This window comes from Heteronotia binoei, chromosome 8, assembly GCF_032191835.1.
Source record: "Heteronotia binoei isolate CCM8104 ecotype False Entrance Well chromosome 8, APGP_CSIRO_Hbin_v1, whole genome shotgun sequence".
In the NCBI taxonomy this organism is placed as follows: Eukaryota; Metazoa; Chordata; class Lepidosauria; order Squamata; family Gekkonidae; genus Heteronotia; species Heteronotia binoei.
Genome location: NC_083230.1, coordinates 79310130 through 79318144, shown reverse-complemented (window position 1 = coordinate 79318144; position 8015 = coordinate 79310130).

The window sequence follows — 8015 nt, the reverse complement described above, 5'->3', positions numbered from 1 at the left end:
TCTCCTTCCCTCTTGTGTTTCAGACCATGCATGGTTATTATTATTTTTTTTACTACTTTCCAGTATTTCAGATTATCAGGACATCTAAATGAAAGGAACTCTTATTACATACTCTTAAAAATGCAGCTGTGGTTGCAATTTGATACAGAATTTATTGAAGATAAGGTCTTTGAACCTAGCTGCTAATATTGCACAGTGAAACTCCCCAAACTTGAAATGAGATGAGTGTGATTCACCCCTCAGGTGGAGATATACTTCTATGATATGTCATAAGTAGCAAGCAGCTGGTTTCTGTTTCCTGTATACTGTGCTCTTTCATTTGTCTGGAAATTTGTTCCAAATAACTGTTTTGTGTATAGCAATAAGCCAAATGTCTTGAAAATATATGGGGGGGGGGGCTTGTGTGTGTGTTTCTGTGTGTGATTTCTGATGACAGGGATTCTTACATCACTACTTCTTGATGGAAAACTGTCACATGTGTGTGCATTCTCTAAACCTTCTCCTATCTTTCCTGTTTCTCTTAACCCTCCTCCTACCTTTTCTCCTTCATCCAGAAATACATCAATCAAATCCCTTGCAAAAGTCTGAGCACGCATTTCTTTGTGCTCATTTATAACCTCTATGAGGATACAAAGAATTTCCACTTGTCTATATAAGATCCAGGAGTATTAGTAGAAAACAACAGGATCTTTTGTTTCCAAATTCATCTTGATTAAGTTCAAAGAGGTCATGATTAGTCTAAGGCTCAGCTGAAGGCTGGTTTTTCTCTGACACTATCTTAGCTTCCAGTGGGCATGATGAGATCAAGATTGTGTAATAAAGAAAAATAGAAAACTGACTTTTGTCGAGATAAGTTTTATTTCCATTTAATCAATCCTGTCTTAATATGAGATACTAAAAGTGGAGCCTAAAAGCTGGCCAATTGGCAGAAAGTGTGGGTAGCTCTAGGAAAACCAAAGACATTCTAGCAATCACTTACCCAGTGTCACTTTTGGGTTTGTTTTTTACTGGAAGTGAAATAGTGCCACATGTAATTATATGGTTTGTTAATTCCCTCCCCTCCCCTCCACTGCCACTTGGGTGTACAACCAGACTCACAAATGTTCATTGGGGACGCACCTTAAAAACTTCTTGTTTGTTTGGCAATGTGAAAGAGTGCTGTGAGACAACTGAGAGGTGATATGATCACTTTTTTCAAGTACTTGAAGGGCTGTTATATAGAGGATAGTGCAGAGTTGTTTTCTATGGTCCCAGAAGGTGACACAAGAACCAATGGGTTGAAATTAAATCATAAGAATTTTTACTAAATATTAGGAAGAACCTCCTGACAGTTCCTCAGTGGAGCAAGTTTCCTGGGGAGGTGGTGGGCTCTCCTTCTTTGGAGGTTTTTAAACAGAAGCTTGGAAGAGGCCTGGCGTGACTTGGTCCATGGGTCCGCAAAGAGTCAGACTCAACTGTGCGACTGAACAACAACAAAACCAGAGGCTAGATGGCCATTTGACATCACTGCTGATTCTGTGAATTTAGGCGGATCATGAGAAGGAGGGCAGGATGGGTTGCATCAATGCTTCATTCTTGTGGCCCTTTCTTACACACCGAGGGAAATGCTGTTCGCTGCTTTGAGGTCAGGCAGCAATTTTTCTCCAGGCCAGTTTGGCCAGGGATCCTTTGTTTGCCATCTTCTGGGCATGGAGCAGGGGTCACTGTGTGGGAGGAGGTATTTCCAATTCAAGTTTCAGTAACCTTTAATGACACAACGGGAGGAGGTATTTGTGAATTTTCTGCATGGTGAAGGGGGTTGGACTAGATGACCCTGGTGATCCCTTCCAACTCTATGATTCTAAGGGAGGAGAAGGAGCTTCTGGTTTCCCTCCCAATTCACTTTTGGCAGGATCTTTGTGCCCCCTTTCTCTGGCTCCATGCCCCCTAGGACGTCTGGCAAGAGTATCTCCTCTTTTGGAATTGCCTTAATTCCAACAACAGAGAGCATCATTTCACCGATGGAAAATGTAGTTTGGAGCCAGCCCATATGTGCTTTAGGCTACATTATGATTGCATAGAACTATGCGTATTTTGAACAGGATGCTGGTTTAAAGCATAAGGTCAATTTGTTCCAGTCAATTCAGTGAAAGAATCTTTTGGAAAGACAGTCTGGTATTCAAATTTCAACTCATTCATAAAACTCAGTGAGTGATCTGAGGTCTATAACTCTCTCAGCAGAACTGTCTCACAGAGGTGTTGCAAAAGCTAAACAGAGAGAGAACTCCATATCCTCTGTTCCAAGCTCCTTGGAGGAACAGTGGAAGAAAACTGCAACAGATAGATAAGAGCTAGATGGTCCTGCTTCCATGCCTCTTTGGTGGGAGATTATCATCTGCCTCACCCACAACATAGAAGACGAAATAATCTATACAGAGAAAATGCAAATTATGTTACTCATGGTGTTGTTTATGAGACTGTGTAGATTACACACAGATTAGTCAAAAAGAATGCAAGCATTTCACCACTGTGTCCTAAATGTTGCACAAAGATAAACTGAAAAGGAGGATTTTGAAACAGGATGCTGACTTTGGCTGTGACCTACTAATTATATAATTGTCAATGTCATAAGAAACCAAGAACATTAGCTCCTGCCTTCTAAAGGTAGAAACATGGAGGTAGAATTGCACCAAATTGGATGGGAGAAGTGGACAGGCTTCAAATCAAGTCAAATGAGGAACGTAACTTCTGAGAAGAATTGCTAGAGTGGTGACATAGCAAGAAGAACAAGGGCAACAAGAGTCCTTTTTGGTTTTCTAAGGGAGTAATCATTCTAAGAGGGATCACTGCTGTAAGCTTCTCTCCAGCCTATGGACATTCACGTCAGCCTATATGGAGTCAAGTGTCTGCCCATAGGGAGTCTCTCCATGTGGCTGGGAACCTATGGTGATCTCACCCTCTTCCCTCCTTCACATGCAGGATTTCCCCTTCTGTCTTCTTTCTTGCTGGGCACTCCATTATTCCTTATGGAGACAAGTTCCCATAGGTACAATGAAGAATTGATCTGTGGGTATCTGGAGCTCTAGAGGGGCTGCTTTTTGAGGTAGAGGCACCAAATTTTCAGCATAATATCCAGTACCTCTCCTCAAAACACCTTCCAAGTTCATCCCTTTCCTCCTTGGTGACAGAATATATTTAAGAGCAGTACAGTAGCAAACCTTTGTTAATATTATGAACAGAAGGCACTGGGTTTGATAGGCACTGTACATTGCACTGGTTCTGCTGGGCTTCCAGCCCGTCTCTTGCTTGGACTGTCATTCTGTGCTTGGCATCATCTGGCATTCACAGTGGCCGTGGGTTTGCTGAGTACTGTTCAGTGTACTGGTTCTGCTGGGCTTTCACCCTGCCATGTGGACTACAATGTTGGAATGAACCACACAACACGCGTGTTGCAGAGAAAAATGCGTCTGCCTTGCCTCTCTGAGCAAGGGTTTATTTATTTCTGCATCAGTTGCGCCAAAAATAAACCAGCTTACAGCATCAAACAGACAAAAGCACTAACAGGAAGACATCTGCCCATGAGCTCATGTCTAATACCAGCTCAGCAGTTGTCAAGAATAAATTTATCTAAGAAAGCAAAAATGCGGGTTGAACACAGGTGTAAGGATCTTGTGATCTTTTGTCATCAGAATTATAGGGAGGCAGGTTGGTGTGCTGATTACATGATCTTCCCCTATCTTTGTGGCGTACAAGCAAAGCAAACATCATTCCTACTACATAATCCCACACTACAATTCTGTGCTTGACATCAACGAGCATTACCACAATGGTACTGGGTTTGTTGGGCACTGTACATTGCACTGGTTCTGCTGGGCTTCCAATCCCCCCCACCTTGCTAGGACTGTGATTCTATGCTTGGCATCAGTCCTGTTGATTTGGCATTGCCACAATGACACTAAGTTCTGCTGGGCACTCTGTGATCGCACTGGAACTGCTGGGTACTCTGTACATTGCACTGGTTCTGCTGGGCTGAAAAATGCCCCTTTCAGTTTTTACTGCAGAGATTCCCTGGTTTGACTTTAATCCTTTGGAAACAATGGAGAAGGATGAGAAAAAGAAGATATTGGATTCATACCCCACCCTTCACTAATCAAAGGTGTCTCAGAGTAGATATGATCTCGTTTCCCGTCCCCTCTCCACAACAGACACCCAGTGAGGTAGATGGGGCTGAGAGAGAGCTAACTGAAACTGCTCTTGAGCAGAACAGCTCTGAGAGAGTTATAACTGGCCTGAAGGTGCCAAATTGGGTGCTCCCATGTGACTTGGTGGTGCTATCAGAGCAGGAGGGGAGGCACCAGAAGCTAGTCTTGCCTAGGATGCCAGATAGTCTAGGGCCAGCCCTGGGCAGGCTCTAGTTCAAAAATGCCTTGTAGATGTTTGGGATGGACAATTTTTGGACTTCAGGATGGAGAACAGAAGCCCTCCCAAGTGCCTGTTCAAAACTCTTTTTAAATTTAGAAATCTGTTTAAGCTAACAACGTTTTCTTTTCTTGACTTGATTCCTGCAACTCAGGTAAATTCATCTTCACACATCTTGCTAATCATTAACCTGTCTTTATTTCCTGAAGAGCCTGTCTATCTTCTAAAGTCAGGAAAATTAAGCTATAAATTATACTTAAGTAATTGTGATGACTGAGATGAGGTTCCTTTCCTCTGTTTCTCTGTCCATTTCCTCAGGGTGCTTGTTGAAATCCTAAGATGTATTAGAGATATGTATATAAAACTATCACTCTCATTTCAGTTTCAAAAAGCCCCACTTATCTTACTACTATCTTGGCAGTGATTTGATTTGTTTGCATAGCTCTGAGTGGTTTATTTGCAAAAGCTAGACTTTGGTCCAAGCAGTCTTCTTGATCTGGGACCTCAGCCAATACCTATGTAATGTACTCAGTGACGAGACGTGTTGAAGGCAACATACTTTATTAGTGGGTACATCACAAGAGGGAGAATGGCGGGCTGGGTCCCGATTATATACATGCCCCGGAACAACCCTCCGTGAGGCCAGGTCCAATCCTGGTCAGTTAAACTTCCCGCCACAGATCTTGATTGGCGGTGCATATTAGCGAGCTACATTCAGGGACCAGTGGGGTTCCACTGGTCGCCCCTGTAGCGTGCGCTGTGCTGTACATAGGGATTAGAATGCAGGACATAACTTATATTGCTCTTGGCAATTGAGTTTTGACATTTTATTGGAAATGTTCACTCTTGTCTCTTTAGAAATGTGGTTTTTACCAAAAATGGCTTCTTGATGGAGATTAAGGAGGAGGGAGATTAAATACCAGAATACTAGAGCACGGGCATTTTCAATCGCGGCCCCTACCCTATAGAACCGACTCCCCGAGGAGGTGCGGGCCCTGCGGAACCTTGATCAGTTCCGCAGGGCCTGCAAGACCACCCTTTTTAAACTTGCACACCTGGACTGCTAAGAAGATCGGTAATTAAAGATCCGCCAATGCGGTTTGAAGACCTATACCGCTGAATAACTGTACTTATTGAATTGGTTTTAATGTTATTAAGTTTAATGTTTTAATGTTTTATACTGTTAAATCTAAAGGTTTTTATCTACTATTGTATGTTTTTATAAAATGTTGTTAGCCGCCCTGAGCCTGCCGAGGTGGGGAGGGCGGGATATAAATAAAATTTATTATTATTATAATATTATTATTGATGGTTCAAGCCTTCCCTTGTCTAACATAGAGATTTAGGAGCACAGAAGGTGGGGTGCTTGCAAGGAAGCAGGTAGGGGAAGGGTGCACAGGTGGGTGGCAGAGATATGCATGTGGGGGTCAGTAGCAGTGGGCCTTGCCGGGTGCTCTCTACTTCATCGTATGCTGATGCTGGCCCTGAGTCACTGCAATACACTACAGGGCTGTGGGGCTATGGTTGAAAGACTGCCTGAAGACTTCAACTGGTCTAAAATGTAGTTCTAAAATTCCTCACTGGTAATAATTATGATGATCTTATCCCTCAGTAGCAAAAGAAAAGTTGTAGTGCTCACGTTTTCTTGCAAAAAAAAAATCCTTTCCATCTCCATATAGGTATGGGGAAAACAGTGCTATCTCAAGCAGAATTATACCCTTCTTAGTTCATTGAAGTCAATAGGGCTTGGAAAGATGTAAGTCTGGGTTGTGTAGAAAAAGCCCAGCAGGAACTTATTTGCATATTAGACCACACCCCCTGACACCAAGCCAGCTGGAACTGCGTTCCTGTGTGTTCCTGCTCAAAAAAAGCCCTGCTCACATGTAGAGAAAGTGATAGAGAGGGATTTTTTTTAATTACCTTCAGCTGTTCCTCAGATAGCATGCTCTGGTCATGGTGATCCATGCTGATTACATCCAAGTTAGACTACTGTAATGCACTGAGCATAGATCAATCTTTGAAACTCCAGTGTGCCTGCCAGGTTACTTAGGGGCAGGATACAGGGACTGTATCACCCTGCTGCTTCCCATTTGCAGGATATTGGGACTGTATTTGTACCGCCACCCATTTGTTTCCTGGCTCAATACAAAGTGCTGATTTAAATGACTTGAGGCCAGGATGCTTAAAGGACTGCCTGCTGTCAAAGCGTCCTGCCCTCCAGTTCTGACCTATCTCACAAGACCTGCTCTTCGTGCCTCCACTTTTAGAACTGAGGCGAGTGGCAACCAGAGACATGGCTTTTTCAGCAGCAGCACCTTACGTATGGAATGCTCTTCTCCTTAGGCTCACTTGGCACTTAGCCTACTCTCTTTTAGGCACTAGGCCAAAACATTTGTTTACTCAGGCTTTTAATTAAGAGGCTAATGTTTTACCACCATTTAAATAGTGTGTGTTAGTCTGAGGACTTATTCATTTCAAGCCATAATTATCTATGTTTCTATCTATGTTTTTATGCTCTGTTTGGTTTCTTCATACCGAGTTTTAATTTTTTAATTTGTTTTATGTTTTATTTTGTAAACTGTTTCAGGCAAGATTTCCGCAGAGTTAGCCTAAAAATTCTTTACATAAAGAAATACTTACAATTAAACAAACAAAAATAATACAGGGATCACGGCACTGAGTCCTACCCCATCCTATTTGTTATTCTGGCATGTGAACCATTTTTTCTTTGTTAATGCACCAGGCTGGAATGGAAATGCTGAGAGTAGGGGAGATAGATAAATGATTTTTTAAATCAAAATTCTCTTGGGCCATCTGTATAATAAAACAGCCCCCCACGCAACAGGGCTTTCGGCCTAAACAGGGAAAAAACCCACAAACAAACAGGAGATTCTGATCTTACATCTTTGACATTGGCTATAGTTCAGTCCTCAGAAACTTTTCATGAAGATGATTATAGGTGCTCTTAGCATATATGAGAAGCTGATTTACATTGACCAGCATGCTTATTCTAACTCCGAATGCTTCTTTTCTGTGTCTTTTCACAGTGGATAATATTTTAATGTGCATAAGCAGTGGTTTTGATTCAGTAAACTTTTTAAGGTCAGAATATTTAACAATGAATATATAGCAGTATTCAAAATCTGCTTGCTTGTGATTTGTGAATGTGAAAGCATACATCTTCTGTTACTTGTACCTTTCAGCAATGGGGAAATAACAGTTCATGGATTGTGTGGATATGGGAAAAGTTTTCTTTTTAAAAGAATCCCTTCCCTATGCTTATCACCATAATGCTCTGTGCATATGGGCTACAGGAACTGGATGTATTGAAAAGCCAGTACCATTCCCAGGAGCAAGAGCTATGTGAACATTCCTTGACTATAAACAAAGTAGGCAATGTGCACTTGTGAATTCTCTACGAACAGAAGAATGCCATTGGTCTCAAAAGCAAATATGAAATTCTGGAGATAATTCATATTAGACATAATGCCTCTAAAAGAGACACAGTTCTTCCCCTACCACTTCAGAACTTTCATCCTCAAGGAGTAAAATAAGCCTATACAACATGAACAGTTATGAAAATACCTGATGATATCACAGGAAAGTCAATATATCCC